The 21,159-nt window shown below is 41.3% G+C and overlaps 1 protein-coding gene across 3 annotated transcripts in view; it reads left to right on the top strand.

The window, feature by feature from the left end:
• The window catches only part of SOX5 (SRY-box transcription factor 5), a 608,493-nt gene that overhangs the window by 276,994 nt on the left and 310,340 nt on the right, over positions 1–21,159 (top strand). For all 3 annotated transcript variants that reach the window (XM_068190516.1, XM_068190517.1, XM_068190518.1), the window contains exon 4: positions 5,526–5,686. The gene's annotated coding sequence lies outside the window, so the exon portion shown is untranslated. The remainder of the gene's footprint in view (positions 1–5,525; positions 5,687–21,159) is intronic.

Here is a 21,159-nt window from a genome sequence, read left to right as displayed (position 1 = left end):
CCCAGCCTGCTCTGCATTCCAGTTTGATCCCAGTGCTCACAGTGGAAAGTTTCCAGAAAGGTTTGGGACCCTATTACTTTCTCTTGTTGGGTCTTGGCTGAGATCACAGCAAGGCAGGGTAGAAACTGAGGTTCAAAGAGAGGTGCTAGTAAAGTATAAAACACCTTGGTATATATACCACACCCCTCCTTTTCTTTTTCCTCCTCCATCCCTAATTCTGCTGAGAAAGATAAGGGATCACACTGGTACATTTGAGTGATCTGTATCTTTTTAATTTTTAATGATTGGGCATTTACATTTTCATCATACACAGAAGAAGAAACATAACTATGAAGGAAGAAGCGATCCCAACTGAATAAGTTTGTTTTTATTTTGTTTGATTTCATTCTGTTTCAGGGGCAAAACAGATTAGTTTCCCAACACAATGCCTGCAATTTTATCGCAAAGCTTACAATATGTAACAAGTCTTGCAAAGCCCTGTTATGAGATAACATGAATGTGAAAGAATCTCTACCTCCACTTATAAGTAAAAAATACATTTTTTGCCACAAGGAATTGCAGTGAAAAACTTGAAAATATGACATGGGGGCAAGCCTAGAGAAGTAAGAGAAAGATAAAAGGATCTCAGATGTATTGGAAGGCATTGGTTTAGGGGGCTTGTTAGTTATTATTTTTCCAAGCATTATTGTTTATGGTAAATCTTAAGACTTTAAGTCTGGTCTGATGACTTTTGGGTAGTTGGGAGGGGTAGCACCTAAAATATCTTTCAGACCTTCTCCTCAAGTTGTTTGGTTTCTCCTCTGCCAGAGCAGTGTGCTTCGTCTTTCCCCGGACTCTTGGGTCCTGGCAGTGATCCCTTACTGTGACTATGGAGGTCTTGGCTTCTCTGTGATCCAAATAAAACCAGTAAAAAAAGGTGTCTGGGAGAGCAAAGCACTTCTAGTCCTGCTTTTCCTCTCCCCAGCTCAGCCTCCATCATTTCCCTGGGTGTTGATTATCTTCATTTGGACTTGGCTCTGGGAGCAGTGAGTTGTCTGAAGAGTCAGCTGCCTTTAGCATTATACTTTTAGGAGAACAGAAAGCAAGTGGCACAGAGTATAAAATAAATATTTAAGGAAACATTTTAATCTCACTTGGGGCAGTTTGACAAAATATGAAAACATACCACGTGCAAATGTTTGTGCACCACCACTGTCATTCTCATTTGCTTGAGCATCTCTGGAGATACTTAAAAGAAGGGTGGATGTGGCACTTTGGGACGTGGTTCAGTGGTGGGCCTGGCAGTGTTAGGGTAATGGTTGGACTCAATGACCTTCGGGGTCTTTTCCAACCTGTAAGATTCTGGGCTTCTCTGATTTAGGGAAGGTTGTGCTCATGGTCTGTACCAAGGCTCAGCTCATGGCAGCTCGCATGTGTGACCAAAGCTCGTTCTTCTGCAGATCCCACTGGTTTTAGGAACAGCCTCTGCAGCTGAGCAGGGACCTGCTGTTACACAACATGAGCACCAAGTGCTCAAACGCCAATTCTTCAGTTGCACCTGAAGGCATGGCTTGCCAAATTTCAGCCTCTTTCTGATCCATCATGGAGCAATGAAAGCAGCAGTGCTTTCTAGAGGTGAGGCCATGCTGTAATCCAAACCAGGAGAAGAAATCATGTCCTTGTCTAGCCTGTTATTAATTTCAAATGCTGTGCAAAAGTTTGAATAGATTTTTCTTTTCACTAGACAATGCAACTATGACCTTTTTTCATCAAAAGGAAAGAAGCAGCAGCAACAATAATTTATATCAGTGCATTGTCAATTCTTTGTACCACTGGTGAATTTGACAACTTTAAAAATTAATAAAAAACCCAAACAAACCCAACCAAAAACTATTTGACTATAGGAACAGTCATTTCCAGATAATTTCTTAACTTCTGTGAGCAAATTTCCTCCAGTTTAGGAAATTCAGAAGAGTTTCCAGTTTGATGAGAATGGAACATCCATTCAACAGACAATAGAAGCTGTTTAAACCTGTTAAATACTATGAAATAGATGTGTACAGCTAATTAAGGTATGTGTTGAATAGTAATTATGTCATCCTGAGGGATTTACAAATAGACTCTAGTTAAAATTTGATTCAATCTTTTATCATTCACAGAAGGTGCAAATTATTATTCATTTTACATGCTCTGATTTCAGTTCTAAAGGTAATCCAGAAAAAAGGGAGAGGGATTTCTGTTTTATCAGCATTGTTTAAGAACTAAGATCCCTTAATTATCACACTGTACCAATAGTCTGCTACCCAGCTCACTGAAGCAGTCATTCAGCTTTGAAACTAACAATTTACCCTCCAAGCAAAAGGAGATACAAGGAAAAGTGTTTAGTCAGCAGGCAACTACACCAAATTGTATGTTTTGGCTTTTGTTGGTGTTCGTGTTTCAGAGCTGTGCAAATGTGAGTCATTTACACAATGCCTTTCAATCAAAGGCATCAAAGCAAAGGAGACAGATTTCACAAGAAAATTAGAAAAAAAAAAGACAAAGGTGAAATTATTTATGGGATCCAGCTCTTTTAAGCTTATGGAACCTCTTTCCAGGCTTATACAACATGAATAGACTCTTAGTCTTACTCCTTTATGTAATATCTCATCATAGTAATGAAGAATTAGATAAGATTTCTGATAACTTTGTTAAAGTATATTATAAATTCTTCTACAAGGAAGTTACTGCAGTGTTTCTAGATTTATAACAATAATTGGCAATCCCCATAATTACCACTAAAGCTGGCCAAAAATGAAAAGGGAAAAAAAAAAAGTGTTTCATGAAATATTTTTGTGTCTTGGATTGAAAGCTGTATCTTTCAAGGAAATTATGTCTTGCCCTGCTTAATGCCAAGTACTGAGAAGCAGCCACCTCTAAAAGGGAGAGCAGCAGCTACACAGCAACACTTAGAAATGGTGTGCAGTCCTTTAAGTTTAGCTTAAACAAAGGTGCTGGACTTCTTTGGAAAAATTATCCAGGTGTAAAACCTAATTTGCTGTGCCGTGATTTTATCTTTCTAGTGGAAGTGGCATTTTGGTAAGGTGAATAGAAGAACCCATATTATCTTTGGTTGGTTGGCTTGGTTTTCTTTGGGAGAGACAAATGGGCTTGATATAACTGGTTTTCTCTGCACATCCTATCATATTTAATCTTTTGACACAGCTGCTTGCTTGCAGTACAGTTTGGAGTACTATCCACTGAAAAACTGGTTGCTTGGAATCTATCAGAGAACTACCATATTTATGCATGTTTTTCATGCAGGCTCTTAAGAGTGTTTAATAGGGGTGGCAAGCACTGTAATAGAAGTGGAAAGTGTTCCCAGTTCTTAGCAAGATAAGAAAATGTTGTTTCTTATCTGTGATTTGAAAAGAGATGAAGGGTCAGTGAGGTAAAGATATGTGAAAGCTCTTTCACACTTGGTAAGAGCTACAGAGGAGGAATGTTTCTCACTGGTGGCTTGTTTGAGTGGAAAGGAAGAGAAAGAGGCAGCTCCTATGTAAAGGGAAAGGATAAGAAAAAATGTCAAGTAAAATCAGGGAAATTTGTTGGTTTATTTGCTTAAAGATACAGGTACACAGCTCTGAGATTATTGCCACAAAGAAAAGAGCAAGTCAAGCTGAGGGCAGCTCTCAGTGCTTGCCTGTTGTTGATGCTTTGGGATTTATAACAATCCATAAGGCTTTAGAGGTAGCTGAAAGGAGCAAGGAGAGTGGGATGGGCTCCAAAGCACGTTCAGTTTTGGGGAATTGCATGGGAATTTAGGGCAGCCTGCTGGTCCCCAGGTGTAACTTACCCAAGGCTTGCCTTATCGTCCCACCTGACCCTGTGTTGCTGTGTCAGAGAGGGAGGCTGTTGTGCTCAGAGTGGCATGGGGAATGTTTTAGGCTATGCCTGTCCCACCCAGTGGAGTTCCTTGGAAGTTGTTTTTGGCCACAGTGTTTCCAGGAGCTGTGAAGATGGGCAAAGTTTGATTTCAAGACTCAGCATGTATGTGCCAAACTTAGTAGTGGGTTTGGTTGGGTCTGCAGCCACTTAAACACATTCTTTTCCTCCTCATCCTCATCAGATGTGTAGGTTATCAATGTGATGTAGGCTGTAGGAACCTTTGCATGCCTGGCCTGTGCTGGCATTTGGGCTGGGAGAGAGCAGATGCCCCTGACTGTCTTGTTTGTGGAAAGCAGAGGAGAACTGTCCTAAGTGCCTTTTTTTTTTTTTTTTTTTTTTTTTTTTTGGTAGCATTACAATAGCAGTGGATGTATTTCATCTCTGTGGTGAGCTATTTTTTAGCACATCAGCTTTTGTCTTTTGTGTATTTGCACATAATTGGCCAGTAAGTGAGAGGTGCATGTCTGTGTTGAGAGGAGTAATGTCATCTCATGGACCTGGGGACTAACACTGTGGAGTGAGAGCCTAAACAATTCCTGAGTGTGTGCTATCTAGAGAGTAAGTCCTGTGAGGAGCTACTGAAGGAGCTGGGGTTGTTTATCCTGGAGAAAAGGAGGCTCAGAGGGACTTTATCACTCTTTAAGCTCCCTGACAGGAAAGTACAGCCAGATGGGGGTCAGCCTCTTCTCCCAGGCAACAGTGACAGGACAAGAGGACATGGCTTTAAGCTACACCAAGGGAGGTCCAGGTTGGACATCAGGAGGAATTTCTTGGCAGAAAGGGTTGTTAAACATTGGAATGGACTGCCCAAGGGCTCAAGGAGGTGGTAGAGTCAACGTCCCTGGAGGCGTTCAAGAAATAACTGCATGTGGTACTTAATGCCATGGTCAAGTTGCCAAAGTGGTGATCAAAGGTTGGACTTGATGATCTCAGGGGTTTTTTCCAACCTAAATGGTTCTGTGATTCTTTCACTCTTGGAGAAGAAACTGATTTGCTCTTCAGTAATTAGAAAACATGAGAAATGCGTGACCAGTCTTTCTCCCGTTAGACTGAAGGCTGCAAGCTAAACTGGCTTTCAACATGAATGGGAAGGGAAATCCTGTCATCCTACTGTTCTTACTGGGACATGTGCACAGGTTTCCTTCTTTGACAGATGAATACATGGGCTAAACTTCTGGAGCTGCATACTTAAAACTTTCATTTTACTTCCGTGCTGAAGAGTGGAAGTAGCTAAAATAGCTGGTAGTGCATGTAAGTTAATTTGTTGCTGAGCTTCTAATAGTAACAGATTTCAAAAATTATTTTTTGAATACATTTTGGAGCTGGTGGAATGCTTGAAAGATTCATTTCTAACAGAATTTGCATTCCATGCAATTTGGATTTAATAACGTTCTGAGTATATGACTCTTTTTCCACAGCACAGTAGGTATTTCATCTTAATTTCTGGTTGCATGCTAAGAAATCAATATGTAAAGCAAAAGCGTACAGATACTTAAAAGGAAAGCATCGGAGAAGTTGAATAGTCATGCATTGGGTTAATATTTAAAACTGGAATATTTCTGAGAAGGAAAGGGCTTCAGAATTGGGCAATTCACAAACCGCTTCTTCCCTTCCAACAGCTAATTCAGAGGCAGCAATTGTGTGAGCAGCCCCTTGGCAGGAGGACCAAGTGTAGCTTGTGACAGAATTGAATGGAGATGATCCCAAGCTGAAAGCCAGAACAGGATCTTCTTTTGAGTTCACCGAGTGACCTGCAATTTTATTCCAGCACCTAGCACAGGTAAGAGATTTCCACAGAATCTGCATTCCCCAAGGTGTTTTAATATCCCGGTCATATCTCCTGTTCTTCAGTGCCTGCAGGTTTGGAGGCTACTGATGCAGTGCCAGGTACTAGTAAAAGGTTTTGTGTGGTTTTTTTTGGGCTTTAAGGTATCTCTTGGTAAAGTCAGGTCAGAGTCCTGGTGAATTTTTCAGCAATCCTACACCAAGGAATTCATACACAGATTATTAGAGATTTGTTGGAGTTAGGCAAGAGGTCTACATCAAAGTGGGGAGTGCTGTTTGCTCTTGGCCTCTTGCTGGAGCCCATTCCTGGGGACAGTAAATTTGGTCCCAAACTGTGTTATTTTTACAGAATATACAACAAAACCCCCAATGAATGAAACCCTGAGACATTCCAGTTTGCCTTTTGAAATGTGTACAAACAATAGGGGATCTAGCTGAGAGGGTACCTGCCCATCCAGGCTGGGCCAGCTGCTGGCAGCTGTTTGGCAAGCTGGTGTTACTGAGCTTATGGGCAGAGCCCTTCCAGAAGGCACTGAGGGTGGGAATGAACGCCCTGAAGCTTCTTTCTTGCTTTTTTGTCATTTCTATAGGCTTGCTCTTGGCATGAGGTGCCAGATTCCTAAGTAGACCCAAACTTTCCTTTTTTCTTTACACAGAACAACTGTGCAGTCCATATAAAATGCTCTGCCATGTGAGTTACTTGAGAGGTCATGTTCTGGGGGAGCAGGGGGACATGCCCTGTTCCTGCTTGCTGGAAGGACACTATATCCAGGATCATGCAAACTGAGGGCTGTTCTCCTCCATCATCATTTCACTGGGGGTGTCAGCAGCAAGAAAATACGGGATTTTATTCTTTGTGGCTTAGTTTTGGTCGGAGATGGGGTTTCAGATTAGTGATATCCTTCTTCCTCAGCTAACATCCCCAAAAGGCCTCTGCATTAAGATGTAGGCAGCGCACTGAGTGTGTCCCAAACATCCTGTTTTACACCCCCAAGTCTGGGGGTAAGTGACTGTGTGGTGTGGAATGAAACACAGTTGCTTGTGGCTTCTGCTGCTGCCACAGAAGACCCCCTCCCCCGGCCAAAATGAGCAGCTACCTCTGCAGCTGCATGGGGAATGAGAGCCAGGATGCTGCCATGGGGCAGCAGCCACAAAAGCCACTTTCCCACAGATAATATCCTGTCCTGGATTCAGATTATTCCTTAATCATTAGCCCTAATGAAGGGCTTTTGACATAACGGGAAAAAAAAAAAAAAGAAAAGAAAAAAGAAAAAGGAAAAAAAAATAAGGAACAGACAAGAAGGAGAAAAGATGGGGAATAGCTCGGATTATCTCTGTGCTGTCTCTCAGGTCCAGTGACAACATGACTACAATGGGTAGCTTTCAGGGCTGCATATGGTCTTCCTTCCGAGGGAGTTGATTAAGCGACTCCGGATGAAATTGAAATCCTGTGATTTGACCTTTGTCTGGCCTGGGAGGACTGCAATTCGCATAACAATTTCCTTTTGTTCTTTGTTTGGAGTTATTAATCCAACATGAGCCTCGAATTAATCAGGGGTAGTGCGTTGTTACAGTTCTAATTCACAGCTCCACTGCTTGTGTCTTTTTTAATTAAGGCCGAATGATAGCAGGCCTTAGCCCCTGATTGCAACACTTACTAACCACACATTGAGGGATGAAGAGGCTAAATAGGCAGAATGAGATTACTTCAAGGTTTCACTTAATTGTTTTTTCCTTTAAGTAAAGAGCACTGAATGAACATTGCTAATGCCAGGCTGCGAGCGTTTCTTTTCTATATGTGTTACGTGTGTGCGCGCAGGGGTGGCGGAGGCTGGGGCTGGTGTACCAAGGACTCGGAGCTTTAATGGCTCAAGGGTTTGTAAAACTGAAGCCTTTGGTTATTGATTTAAACCATTCCTCCCACCTCCCCTGGGGGGCAGGGGCAAGAGAAGGAGGAATAGAGTTGGAGAGCATTAAACTTCAGTTAGATGCGTGGATTTCCTTGTGTCCTGAGTGAGCCCATTGTTTATGTATTTTTTCTTGCTGTTTGCAGCTGGTTCAAAGGTATAAAAGGCAGGAAGATTGAAGGCTATCAGAGATGCTAAAGAAATGTGCTGACACACACAAAGCTCCCCAAAGCCTGGGAGTGATAATAATCATAGTAAAATAAAGGCAAGGCAGTTGTGTCGCAGCAGATTTTGCTCATGCCGAAGGATGTTTGAGTAATTTTCAAAAGCCATTTGTAAATTTGTATTGTGAGAGCCATTCAAGGCCACAAGGGCGCAGGTGCTATTCCAGGGGAGTGGTGTAGATGATCTCAGACAGACCCTGGATAACACAGTCTGTGCCAGACACTTGGGATGCTAGAAAAGAAAACACACTGAGTGTCCAGCCTTGCAATGTTTATTTACACCAACAGTTCTGTTAACGTAAAAAAAAAAAAAAAAAAAAAAAAAGAAAGAAAGGAACAACAGGATTCATATTGCAGGTTTATGCCCAGTGTTTTGACCTCCTATGGTGCAGTGCTTTGGATAGGATTGTTGTGGAGAAAAGGTTAATATTTAGGCTCCCAAACCTTCAGATGCTGAATGTACGGAAATCCAATTGAATTCCATTTGCACCATGCACCTGCAATATCAGATAGAGCTCCGTAATTGTGGGGAACTAATTCTCACTGAGTTGTTTCATCCATCCAAGGAGCTGGAAGAGCTAATGTTTTCTATGTAAAATGGTGAGCTGGTGTTAGTCATACCAGGCTTCAGATATACAGAGCTGCTGTTCTGATTCTGGCATGGGGTATACAGGGCAACAACACTGTTCCCACTTGTCTGAATTCTTGGTTTGTGCAGGCTGTTCCACACAGGATTATCTAAGCATGCAATGATAAAATCTCTAGATAGATTAAGCAAAACAACAGTGTAAGCTCCAAAGGAGAAGAATGTGCCAGGTAAAAAGCTTATTTCTTTGTTTAGAAATCTAAATTTTAAACTGGGTCTGCTTTTTCAGATGAGCCTGAAAGGAACAGGCTATATTTAGACTTCTATAGAAACATATATAGTAGGTTGAAACAAAAAAATACAAGCTAACACACGAATGTTTAGGTCTAGCTTTCAGTTGGTGCAAAGAAGCACTGGTGACTTCTATGATCAGTAATGTCAACATGGGATTTACACTGAACTGGGTTCACAGGTTCAAAGCCATTTTCTGCACTTTCCTGCTCTTTTCTTAGGTGCTGCCTGATCCTGTGTGTCAGCAAACTTCTGGTAGATTGCCAGCTCCCGTGCTGGGAGAAGTCAATGGGATGAGAAGATGCTCAGCATTAGTTGGAGTAGGGCTGCCTGACAAGCAGTTCAAGTACCTTACACATTATTTTGTTTTTCAGAAGCAGTTTTGATGCTGTTACATTAAATGACACCTTATTCTGCAGCTGAATCACACTTTGTATGGAGAAAATAGGATTAACACACAAGGATGTGACCATCTATTACTTACTGTTTATTTCTGTTTAAAGACTGAATGCTTCACATTTGTCCACCTTGTTCTCTTTTTCCTAGAAATCCTTGCAGACCAGTTTGTGTTTGTTTACAGCAGACCCAATTCCAAAATTGAAATCTATTCTCAGTGCCGTTCTGTGTCTTAAACCTGCATCCTTCTTTTTTTCCTTTATATTATTGTTTGAATGTTCACTGTTGTTGATTTAAAGGTGTCACATTACACTTCTAAAGGCTCTCAGGATCAATATGTTTCTTATGTGAGTGTTTTGAATAATAACTCAAACCCCAAAGCCTGGTCTGCCCAGTGTCCTGTTTAAACCTCATGGCAGAGCTCATTCAAAGTGGTGTATTTGGGGTACTTCTAAAATCTTCTTTTCCTCATTCTTGCACAGCATAATGTTCAGCATTGATGTATTCAGTGGCTCTCCTCAACAAACTTACAATACCATTTAGTGCTTTGAGATCGTGAAAGATGAAAGAAGTTGTATAAACAGATGGCAGTGGAATTAAAGTGGTTCTTGAAATGGTTAACCCTTGCTGCAAACTGTCTTGCAGGACGTTGCTAGAGCCACTGCATTCTGTCAGTAGTTTTCAGCACTTGGCTTGCTCTGTGTAATATGACATTACTCAATCCTTCCAATTACTCTGTGAAGGAAATTAGGCTTCTTGCCATTCTCAGGAACCAAAAGACCAAGTCAGGGTACATGATAATGCTTTTCCATCCTTGTCCAAAGTGGCCATAGTTGCACTTCTTTGAGGGACAATCCTCAAAGACCTGCAGGTCATCAGCATTTGCAGCCGCACCGATCAACATTGATGAGCCCACAGATCAAATAAGGAGTGACTTTTGATGCTGCTGCTCTTCCTGATGGTTTCAGGCAATCCATTGCTATTTATGAAATCTTTCTGTTGAGATCAAAGCTGCCCTGAGTTTGGTGTACTCCCCACGTCTGCAGTGACCAGCCAGCCTTGTGCAGCCCCACGCCCCGTCCACAGGCCGTGCCCGTCCTGTGCCGCACGTGCAGGTGCTGACACTCCTCCCCTTGGAACCGGGGAATCAGGTTGGCCCCAGCCCGCTCTGCTTCCCCGCTCCCCTCTTTGGGACATAAGGTAGAGATTAGGATTTAATGGTCCTTTGAGCTGCCCAGCGCTCCTCCCTCGGCGCTGTCTCCCCACGATCCCCCTGCCCGCGCCCTCCCTCTCTGCCATCAATGGGAGCCTTTGATGTCGCACAAGGGAAGACTGTTGGCTAACAGTCTGGAGCTGCCTCATTTGAGCCAACCACCACATGAAAACAAATGCGAGCCATCATATTTCATTAACTGGCTGCCCCCCACTCAAGTGCCCTTTTTTGATGTCGGAGCGCATCCTGACAGAAATCAGGGAGATACGTGTGATTAAGGCCAGCAATAATAGTTAGTGCATTGTATTGTAAATTACCTTTCTGGGCCCTGCTACTTTACCAGCCCCACTGGCCTTGGCTTGGGTACATTTTTGACTACTCTGTATATACAGTGTATTAGCGCAATGGAGATCATTATGTGGCCTGTATTTGAGTCATTTTTATTTAAGATGCCAAACAATAAGCTGTTGATTGGGGGAACAAGAGGCGAACAATAATGTTCTGTGTCACATAATACACCACCATTTTCCAGCTTTGCTTTAGAAGGGCCCTCTTTATTGTTTTTGTATAAAAATGGTTCTTAGGAGGAGGAATATTTTGCTGAGGTATGTCATTATTTTGCAAATTTCTATTATCTCATCATGTTGTCTTCATTGTAAATTGCAGCTAATTAGGAACCTAGTTAGAGCCCCAGCTTTGAGGCTGGCTTTTTTGTGAAAAGAGCCCACCGATTACCGCACTACAAGAGAGGAAGGGAGAGAAAAAGGAGATTAATCTGGTTACCTAGGCGACACTCGCTTCCATCTGCGAGGAACAATACATTTTTGTTTCCTTGGCTCAGTTCAGATCTGTTTTGTTTAGGGGGGAAAAAAAGAGAGAGAGAGAGGGAGAGGCAGAGAGAGAGAGAAGGGGAAAGAGGGAGAGGGAAAGGAGGCAGCCCCACAACAATGCTGGACTCTGTCTGGCCCCGGCTTACCCGTTTCCATCCCTCCGCAAGTTCGGGGTCTCGGGGGAGTGGGAAGATGAAAGAGATAAGCTCCAAAGTTGTCAAAGGTCATAACCTTGCCACACAAAGCCAGCAGTTTTACTTCTAAATCCCCTTCTCCGAAAAAGCACTTAATGAAATAATATACTGTGCTTCTCAACACCCTGTAGTCTTTATTAAGCAGCCAGGCCCCAGCGATGGTGAATTTAAGGAGTCGGTTTAAACTTCGGACTAAACAGTTGCCGCCTCAGAGCATCTACTTGTAGATGTAATGGGGATTTCTTAGAGACACAGACAACTTTTCTTCCACTTTCTTTCATTAGCACTATTGTGGCTTCCCTGACACATGTTTTAGAGCTGCCTTCACACAAAAGGCACAGGTCTGTGAAGGCAGAGCATTCTTTTTTTTTTAAATCTTTATTTTAAATTTCTTTTTGGTTACCTTCGCAAGGTCATGCCATAACATACAACAGTGACCTGTATCTTCCTTGCTGTGCATCAAACTATTAAACCCTTGTGTGGCTTTTGCATAGTGCAGACAATGCAGCCACATTATTTGCTTCTTGTTTTGGAGCAGCTTGCCAGAAAAAGGACAGAGGTAATAACCAGAGCTGATAGAGACTGGCTAAGAGCTCAGAAATGCTCACGAGGTCTTGAACTGAACTGGCTAAACCCACAGCCTTTTTGATAAGCACAATGCTTTCTCCAGGTGTTGTGTCATCATGTATAATGTTTTACTATACAATAGTGTTATGGATGATGACATAAAGTCACAAAAATATCAAAGTTACCAATTTTAGCTTGTCTGAGCTTTCCAAACCTGGACTGTGCTGATCAAATCAGAGCAAGTATCAGGTTAACAACCCTAAACCTCTTATTCTGTATTGCTCTGAAGTACTGATATTTTCTTCCTCTAAAGAAGATTCTACAAGCTGCTTCAGCGATGTGTTGCTTACTCTAACTGGAAATGATGGTCATCAAGTTACAAAAATTACAAGTGTTCAGGAGGAAGGAATGAATGAAAGTACAACTGATTTTTTGGGTGGGGAATGTGAGACATCTTGGAAGTGAGTCATAGTTGAATTTCCAGTTCTGCCATGTGCTTTCTGTTGGATCTTGGCCAGTTAACTTGGCCTATTTCTGCCTCGGACCATGACCTACATCAAGTAGGCAAAGCTATATTTCTCCATCACAGAGAATAACTTGAGTCTTAATTAATTACTGTTTTAGGAAGAGTTTGAGGTGCAGGGCTCTGGGTATATGCAGGACATTTAATCCTTACCTATTCTGTTTCAGCGCATGCCTTGTTAGGTACACCTAAACGAGTTCTTCTGAGAAGAACTCAAGTGAGAATTAAATCAAACATAGTAGACTTTGTTAATTGGAGCGACTTGCTGAGATGTTTTGCAGATGTGTGGATGGAGCAGTTGTCACCTCACAGACAATTAGCCCAGTTTTCCAAGCTCTGAGGAGAATGTCCACAGTAATTCTGCAACACCACAGAATGAGGTGAGGGAGGAAAAATGGCTCTATGTTATCTGTGTGCAAAAAAGAGAAGGACACTACCCCCAGTACAAAACTGGCACTGTGTGAGGGAAAGATTTGGAGAGTGAGGGATCAATCAGAGACTCTTAGCAGTATAAAGAAAGGAAGAGGAATATTTTGCAAGTTTTTTAAATGGCAATTTTCTGTTTTAGTAGCAATGTTAATTCTGAAGAAACCAGAAATTTAGAATGCTCCAAAATTGTAAGGGACAGAGGGGTAGAAATCTTCACCCATTATTAGAAAGAACAAGAATTACTCCACATAACCAATTACAAATGTTACTTTGAACTATATTATAATTTGAGGAGACTCTAGGGTTGGCTTTCCTGTTCTTAAAGATGGGTGGAGAGTGGGAATTTAGTAACTTTTATTGCTCTACGTTGTTCTTGCGTTTTGTGGAAAAGTGATGGGGTGTGGACAAATAATGGAGCCCATCACTTGTTAAACACACATCATAACATAAATAAAGTCATATTACTCCTCCTGGGGTGTGCTACATATGCATTTGGTTACCAAAGAGCATTATCTCCAGCTAAGTATTATCAAGGAAAGAAAAAAAGGAAAACATTTCCAGGGTGACCAAGAGCTTTACTGAATGCTGAAGCTACAGACGTGGAAGAATATTCACAGAGAATTGTTAAAGCCTCAGGAAAGGTCAATGTCTGCTTCAACCCCAGCATAAAGGGTGGAGCATTTATGGTCAATTCTGTCATTTATTGTCATTACAACAATGTCTTGGTATGCACTTCTAAGGACACATTTAGATCTGTTTTGTACTTTTGAGGAGGAGGAGATCTGCTATCCCAGGGAAAACCCCTCTGATGTCCTGGCACTGCTGCCATGACCTGCAATACTGTATAAATGCCTAGATCAACCTGATTTGCAGATAATATTTCTTAGTGCCTCAGCCAGCTGGGTTTTTTGAGATGCTAAAGGTGAGATGCTCTGCAGTGCAGTCTTGCAGCCTCACAAGCTGTGGCTCCAGTGGATGCTGCCCCCCTGACAGCAGCCTGGAGCATGGGATGGGGACAGGTTTCCAGAGAGGAAGCTCCAGGACCTTTCTCCTGGAGACTCTAATGCTTCCCTGGAAGGCCTTTCCATCTTCATTGCTGATGGGGGAAAGTCTGCTTGGCTCCATCAAATCTGACAAAATAAAAGCCAGAGGGGAATATTTCTTCAGCCTCACATCCCAACTTTTGTGTTGCATTTTGGAGCAATGCAGAGTGTCATCTTGTTAAGTCTGAAAGCTCCTCAAAGGGTTTCTGTTCAGCCAGTCCCTTATCAGAGCCAGTTAAAGAAATTTAGCTCTTAAATTCCGTTTCTTTTGAAACTCTTTTTTCTCTGTTCTGTAATGGTTTCCCTGTGTTTCCAGACCATTACTGTCAGTTCTTTTTGGAATGTCAGATTGCATAAAAGTTGCTATAAACATTCAAGCAGAGCTTGAAGCAGCCCCTGAATGAATTTTGTCTTTGCAAACCTGCTCCTGTACCAAAATAATTTCTGAATAATCATTGGTAGTATGAAGATCTGTGTTTATTCTAAGAATTGGTAATTATTTATCATATAGGACTTTGAGGAGGTGTGAGGAAGGGACAAGTTACAGTAGTTCATGTTTCAGGGTCTGGCACTTTAAACAATTTTACTTTCTCTTTCACCTTAATGAGAAATTTCCCTGGGAGAATGGGATGCATGGCAAATGTTTGTCACATAAGCAACCCTCAACTAGCCCCTAGCAGTGGGCAGTGTGGCCATTTAAACCACACTTAGAGTCAGGATTTATGTTGGAATGAACCCTTTGAAAACTATCTGGTTCAACCATTCACTCAAAGGAGGTTAATTCAGGTTGTTCAGGATCTTGTTCCATTTATAGCACCCAGTCCAGTGCTATATCACCCTCACTCCCACTATTTTTTTCTACATATTTATAATTATTTCCTTTGTTGTAATTGCACTGCTGAACAGCTTAGGCTGGATTTCAATCACATCTCAGGACCATGTAAGATGTATCTGTTTGATGGAGGGAATTTACCTGGTACAGGACTGAACATCAGTGCATTTTTCGGCAAACACGGGAGATGCACATTGTGGCTGGATCCCCTGAGATGATAAAATTATTGGTGCATGTTAGCTATCAGAGAACGTGGTGCTTGTGAGTGACCTCCTCTCACCAGTAAAACTCTCTGGCTTCTGGCCATGGAGAAGAAAGGACGGAGGAAAACAGAGAGAAAATACTCCTGTTCCTTAGGCAGCACATCCAGTCTAAGGCAACACTGTTCAACATACGAATATACAAATGAGCTGTAGATCTGTCCTTTTGCTTTATCCCTTTCTGGGCCACACCACATCAATGGCTTGACTGAAGACTTGAAAGGACTTGAAAGCAAACAGTTTCTGACCACTTTTACTTCTTCCTTGCTTTATTTTTATCCATGGTTACCCAGTCCCAAAATGAGAGGGCTTTTGTGTGTCATTTGTATTTTCTCTGTGAGAAGGGACCGATGTTTAGATCCTCATGACTGAATAAATTTTTTACAGATAAGAGTTTCCTTAAGAAAAGCCCTATCATGTGGGCATTCCATGAGACTGTTTCTCCATTCTACTTCATCCCCCTTCTGCTCTGTCAAAAGTCAAAAAGACCGGTAGAAACAGATTTTGAGGACATATCCATGGTTTAAAGGCTTTCCCAGGTTAATATGGAACCAGTAGAAAAACTGTGCTTTCCTCTGCAAATGGAACTGTTCCCTATTAGCTCTTGAGAGAAGCTGACAGATACACCCTCTGTTTCTTAAAAAAAACATATGCTGGAGATCTTTGAAGAGGACTTCAGTCCAGTACACAGGGATTTTGTTGGTTGCTTTGTTAAATGCTTTGGTTCAACAGTTCAGAGAGTAAAATGGAAGTGTTGCCAGCAAGTAAAATTTGAAAATAATAAATTAAACCCCAAAATGTGAGCTTGGCATAACAGTCTTGGTGTTATAAAATAATGATTCCCGCATCTTTTTTTTCTTTGACTTTTTGTTTCTGGACTTCTTCAATGCATTCAGCTGGGCATTAACAGTAAATTTCAACTTTTAAAGGTGAATCCTAACATGATCTAATGTGATCACTTGATTGAATGAGTTGCAGCTTTGAGAGAAACACAGACTGGAAGATTTGTGAGTAATGAAGGCTATAGAAGATTCGGAAAGCCAGTTCAGTTTGGATCAACTCCTGCAATCTCCTATGTGTAGGTCAATAGTTCAGAGGTCTGGAGTACAAGTTAATGTCATTATTGCTGAAAACACCCCTTCAGACAACAAAATGGAAGTGCAAAATTAACAAGAAAATTTTGTTAAACACAGGTATTTAAAGTGTGTACAACATTTATCAGGAACTCAATTTGAAACAATTTATATTTATTTGTATTTATTTTTATTTTATATTTATTTTTATTTGTATTTATATTTATTTGCATTTATTTGTAATTGAGCCATTTAAAAATGTGAAGTTGACTGGCTGCCTTTCAGAAAGAAAGGTATTTTCTTTGCTAGTGCCCCTATGGACCTGCCTAAGGGGCACTAGTAAAGGAAATTTACACTTTCAACTAGTAAAGAGCACGTTGATTGCTCTTTCTTCAGGCTTTCACTCTGGAACTTCTCATCACATTGATGAGTAGTAATTAAAAAAAATAAATAAATTGAGGGAAATTGAAGGACTGGTGGCTTTTCATGCTTTGAAAAATGTGGCATTTTAAGTCAGATTGCAACAGAAGAAGACAAGGAAATTAAGGTTTCTCAAGAGGTTTTCCTTCTCAGCTGTGCTTGTACATGGTGTTACAGTGAAATTCCCTAAACTAGGCTGATTGCAGACATTGGATTGACTGAAGGCTTTTATAATTGAGTGTAAAAGTCAAGTACACTGTGCACTATTCTCCACACTTTCTCAACTCTTTCTGCCATCTCATGTATATTCTGGCCTTTAAGGCCATCCTTTCTATAGATAGTGCTTTGTTGTATGTAAATGTTTCAGCAGCTAGATGAAGTCTTTGGCCAGCAAGTCAATAAAACTTGCTGTGAATCTGCACATTTTCTATTGCATTCAACTTTTATGCTTCCAGAGTGAAGATGATTAACTTTTAAAAAGTTTGGAGAACTTGACTTTAAACATTGTTGACAGTTTCAGGAATCATTGGGCAGCCTGACATAATGTTATTCATGATGAGAGTGCTGTCAGCACAGATCAGGAGTGATAGCATAGAGAAACGTAAGGCAATATTTTTCTTTATAGGTTGTGGGGATTTAACTGTGTGACTTCTGTTAATAATGGGAGTTTTGCAATAATGGGAGTTTTGCAGTTAATTCGTCAAGCATCATCTCCCCCCCCAAAAAAAAATAAAAGCTGAAAACATGCCCTGTAGTGTAGCTTAAATTAAATTTTATGTTGGTTGCTGTTTGGACATTGAAGATCATCACATCTGAGCAGTCACTCTGCTTCCAGTTTCCTCCAGGTGCTGCCGAGGAGCAAGTTGTGGTTTAACTCCAGCTGGCAGCTAATCACTGCACAGGCTCCCTTTCCCCTTCCAGTGGGGTTGGGAAGGGTAAAAGTGAGAAAACTCACGAGTTGAGATAAGGACAGTTTAATAATTGAATTAAAGTGAAAGAATCAGTTGCTGTAATAAAAAGGAAAGTAACAGAAAGAGATAAAAATAAACCCCAAGAAAAACAAGATATGCAAATAAAATTCAATTGCTCACTCTAGCCCAGTGATGCCTGATATGTTCCTGAGCCACTGGCCACCTTTCCTCCAGAGGTCCTGGCTGTGTCCTCTCCCAGCTCTTGTGCACCTCCAGCCCCCTTCCAGGCAGGGCAGTGTGAGGAACTGACAAGTCCTTGACTTAGGGTAAACACTGCTTAGCAAGAACTAAAACTTCAGTGTGTTATCAATGCTGTTCTCACCCTAGATCCAAAACACAGCACTGTACTAACCACTGGGAAGAGAATTAACTCTATCCCAGCCAAAACCAGGAGAGAACTGTTGTGGTGGATGGAGGGAGGATTCTGTGATTGGTGATCTCTGTCACTTTCTGTGCATTTAAGGATCAGCAGATGCACCTGTCTTCCAACAAAGGTACCAACTTTGGGCAGATCTGACCTCTTGGTGTTCATACAGCAGGACTGGTCCAGCAGGATTCTGTCCCCCACACTGCAGTTGCACAGCAATGCCTCTAGTTCCATTTGACAGAATTTCTGAGTGAGTTTCTGTTTGGACCTTTCTTTTCTTGGGGTATGGTCTTGCTGAGTTTCCAGCATATTGAATTGTAGCTTGCTTCAGATTATGCAGATGATATTGATAACTGGCCTGAAAAAGTCAACATGAGGGAAATGATGAGATGATCTACTCTGCAATCATTTTCTTTCTGCTTTACTCTTCAACTAACTGCTCTCGAAGATTCTGCAATGCTTGGGACATTAGGCAAAGGAGAGGACATTTTGTATGAGGAGTACCTCTGTGCTGTCATTCCTGGTTTTGTGTATGGGTCAGGGAGGGAGTAGAAGGCTGCGGGGAAGGATCAGCCTCAGTAATGAGGGCAATCCACAGTAAAATGTCTGAATTTTCTTTTAAATTATTTACTTCTACTCCTCTTTAGAGCCTATAGAAATGTAGGGACTTTGGAAACTTCTTTCTCCAGCAGCAGTGTGGCAGAAACAAGTTTAAAAAATAAAACCAGTTTAAAAATATTTTGTAACTTCCATTGCATACCTAAGTTAATGTATTTCCATGGCAGAAACAGCCATGCCATAAAACCATGGCTGTACAACTAGAGAGTTCACTTGTTTGGCTGCACATCTCAGTGGTGAGTAAAGCCACAGGTGTTGGCTACAAACCCAGCCCAGCAAGGAGGTCCAGGTCCTCATGCTCATTGTCTTTGAATGTAAACTTTTTTTTTTTTTTGGATGAGATTATATCTCTGTGTTTGTAAAGTGTGCATTATTTTTTGATCAGTAATGTAATATAAATAGTAATAATGGCATCTTTGGATTTTTTATGGCCACTAAGTGTTTTCTGTCTTACTGCATCCATAATTATTTTTCCTTTCCCATACTTTTTTTTTCATTAAATTTTGATGCAATTTGGAGAGGAGGAGAATAGAGGAAGCAGAATGTAGTAAACCATCAAAATCTGTGCTGCAAATGTTTGCATGCTTCTACTGAAAGGTCTTGCATCACATTTTTAACCTACAGCTTCAATGCACTCTTGTTTCTGTTTGCCTTTAAAATATTTCCAGTCATTGTATACTTATAATTAGCATACTTCAGAAACTACTATTTTTGTAAAGCTAAGTTTTCTATGGTATGAATTTTTCCCAGCTGTGCTAAAACACTCTTGAAATTAGCATTAGCTTGATGAGATTTATACAGGACTTGGTAAACAGGAACAGCCTTTGTGCTGCTGTAGCTGAAGTTACCTCAGCACTTCCCAGTGCAACCTGAGTTTTCATGTGCTTGCTTTGGCTGTCCCCACATCTGTTGCAGTGATGTTTATTGTACATAATTTCAGGGGTTTGCTACCCTATCAGATTCAATTTTAAGATATTTGAATTATTTTCTCCTTGAAGGTTTGTTTTGGCTTCTTTTTTTTTTTCCTTAATACCATTATGCAGACTTCCTTTCTTTTAAAGCAATTTGTTAGACTCCCTGGCTATTCCTGATGTCAGTTACCTTTGTTTTTGTATGCACATCTCTTAAATATTTCATTGAGGCTTGATCTTGCAATGCCCAGAGTACTTGCACAATTAAATATGAGCTCTTTGTAGGATCTTCCGTGGGAGTGCTGGGGCAGGAGCAGAGCCAGGGTGAGCCCTTGGTTGAGGACTGCCACTCAGTACTCATGACAGTCAGAGACTCTCCTCCTGCTGGGGCTTAACCTCACTTCACTGAGGAGTGGACATGGGAACATTTGTGTCCCTTCCTGCAATTTTCTTTGGTTAATCAACCAGTGCTTGAAAAATTTTGTGAATTCTTATAGAGAAGTGCATATTTGACTTTGTTTATGGGTGCTTATAAGCATGCAAAATATTTATTTATTCCAATTTGATGGAGTGATAGTCCCAGCTTGACTGCAGATGTACTACAAAATGACTGAAAACCCCCTTTTTAATGCATCAGACACTGTAATGTGCAATCCATGTCCCATCCTTTAAACTCTTACGATGCTAAAACTTGGAGTCACTGCAGAATGCCAGGTAAAACTCATCTTTTTATGTAAGAGTTTAAGACAGTTATACATCTTTATGTTGATTATGAACAGTTCTAGTATCTCTGTGGCAAATGTTTTAATTTATAAAACTTCTGAGACAAACTTGAAGTGTTAAAAAATGCAAATACAAAGGAACTTGGTGTTCTTCAAATGCTTCTTCCCAGGGTAAGGTTGGGTAATGACTGATTCCTAAAAAAAAGAAGCGAAGTCTGAACTGTGTCACGGGATCAGCCACAGGGGCACACTATCACAAGGTCTGAAAGCAGCCTAAATCTGGCATTGCCAGGTGTCTTTGGTGTTCTAACACATGCTCAGCCCTATTGTGACCCGGCAGAGAGCGCTGGGGTTCCTGTGGAGCTTTGCCATCTCCTGTCTGTGAGCTTCTCCTCTCAGTGGCTCTCCATTTCTGATAAAAGTGATGAAAGTGCTGAGGATCCTGGCCAGAGGAGGATTTTTTCACACAGCTCTTGAGGGCGAGGTCCCAGCCACCCCAGCAACAATGAGTGTCACAAGCAGAGGAACTGACTTTGAATTTCCCTTTAATGTTTTTATGTTCAAGGAGAGCCGGGATTCTGACTCCTTGAAGCAGCGCATGCCTTTCTTCTGAGTACTTTGTTGTGGCCTGTTCAGCTGATCTCTGTTTTCCTGGGTGTATGAGAAAATGGCATGATGTAGTCTGATTGCATGAAGGCCCAGGGCTATGATGTTTAGCTTGTTATATTGCTTCTCATAATATGGTTTCACTCCTGTCTTGATGAACAAACTGCCAAAAGAGCCTTAAGTGTCAGGAGACATTCTCAAATTTCATGTACCTGGTTTTAATCCTATTAGCAGCAGACTAAAATTCCTGACTTTATTTTGGTTAGTGTCCAGGGGATAAAGAGAATGGTTCTTCCACCTGCACCACACATGGCAACGTTTGTGTTCTGTAGGGTTTTCTTCCCTCTAGCAGAACACTGGCGCTGTACATGAATTAATTCTTTAGCTTTGGATGGGTTTTTTGGGTCTGGGTGATGATGTGATCTTTGCAGGCAATTCTGGGTGATTAAGCCACTTGCAATTGCTGCACTCAAATTGGATGCATC

The sequence above is a fragment of the Anomalospiza imberbis genome, chromosome 5 (assembly GCF_031753505.1).
Source record: "Anomalospiza imberbis isolate Cuckoo-Finch-1a 21T00152 chromosome 5, ASM3175350v1, whole genome shotgun sequence".
NCBI classification, from domain to species: Eukaryota; Metazoa; Chordata; class Aves; order Passeriformes; family Viduidae; genus Anomalospiza; species Anomalospiza imberbis.
Note: the sequence above shows the minus strand (reverse complement) of the source record. Positions and strands in the feature narration are given on the sequence as shown.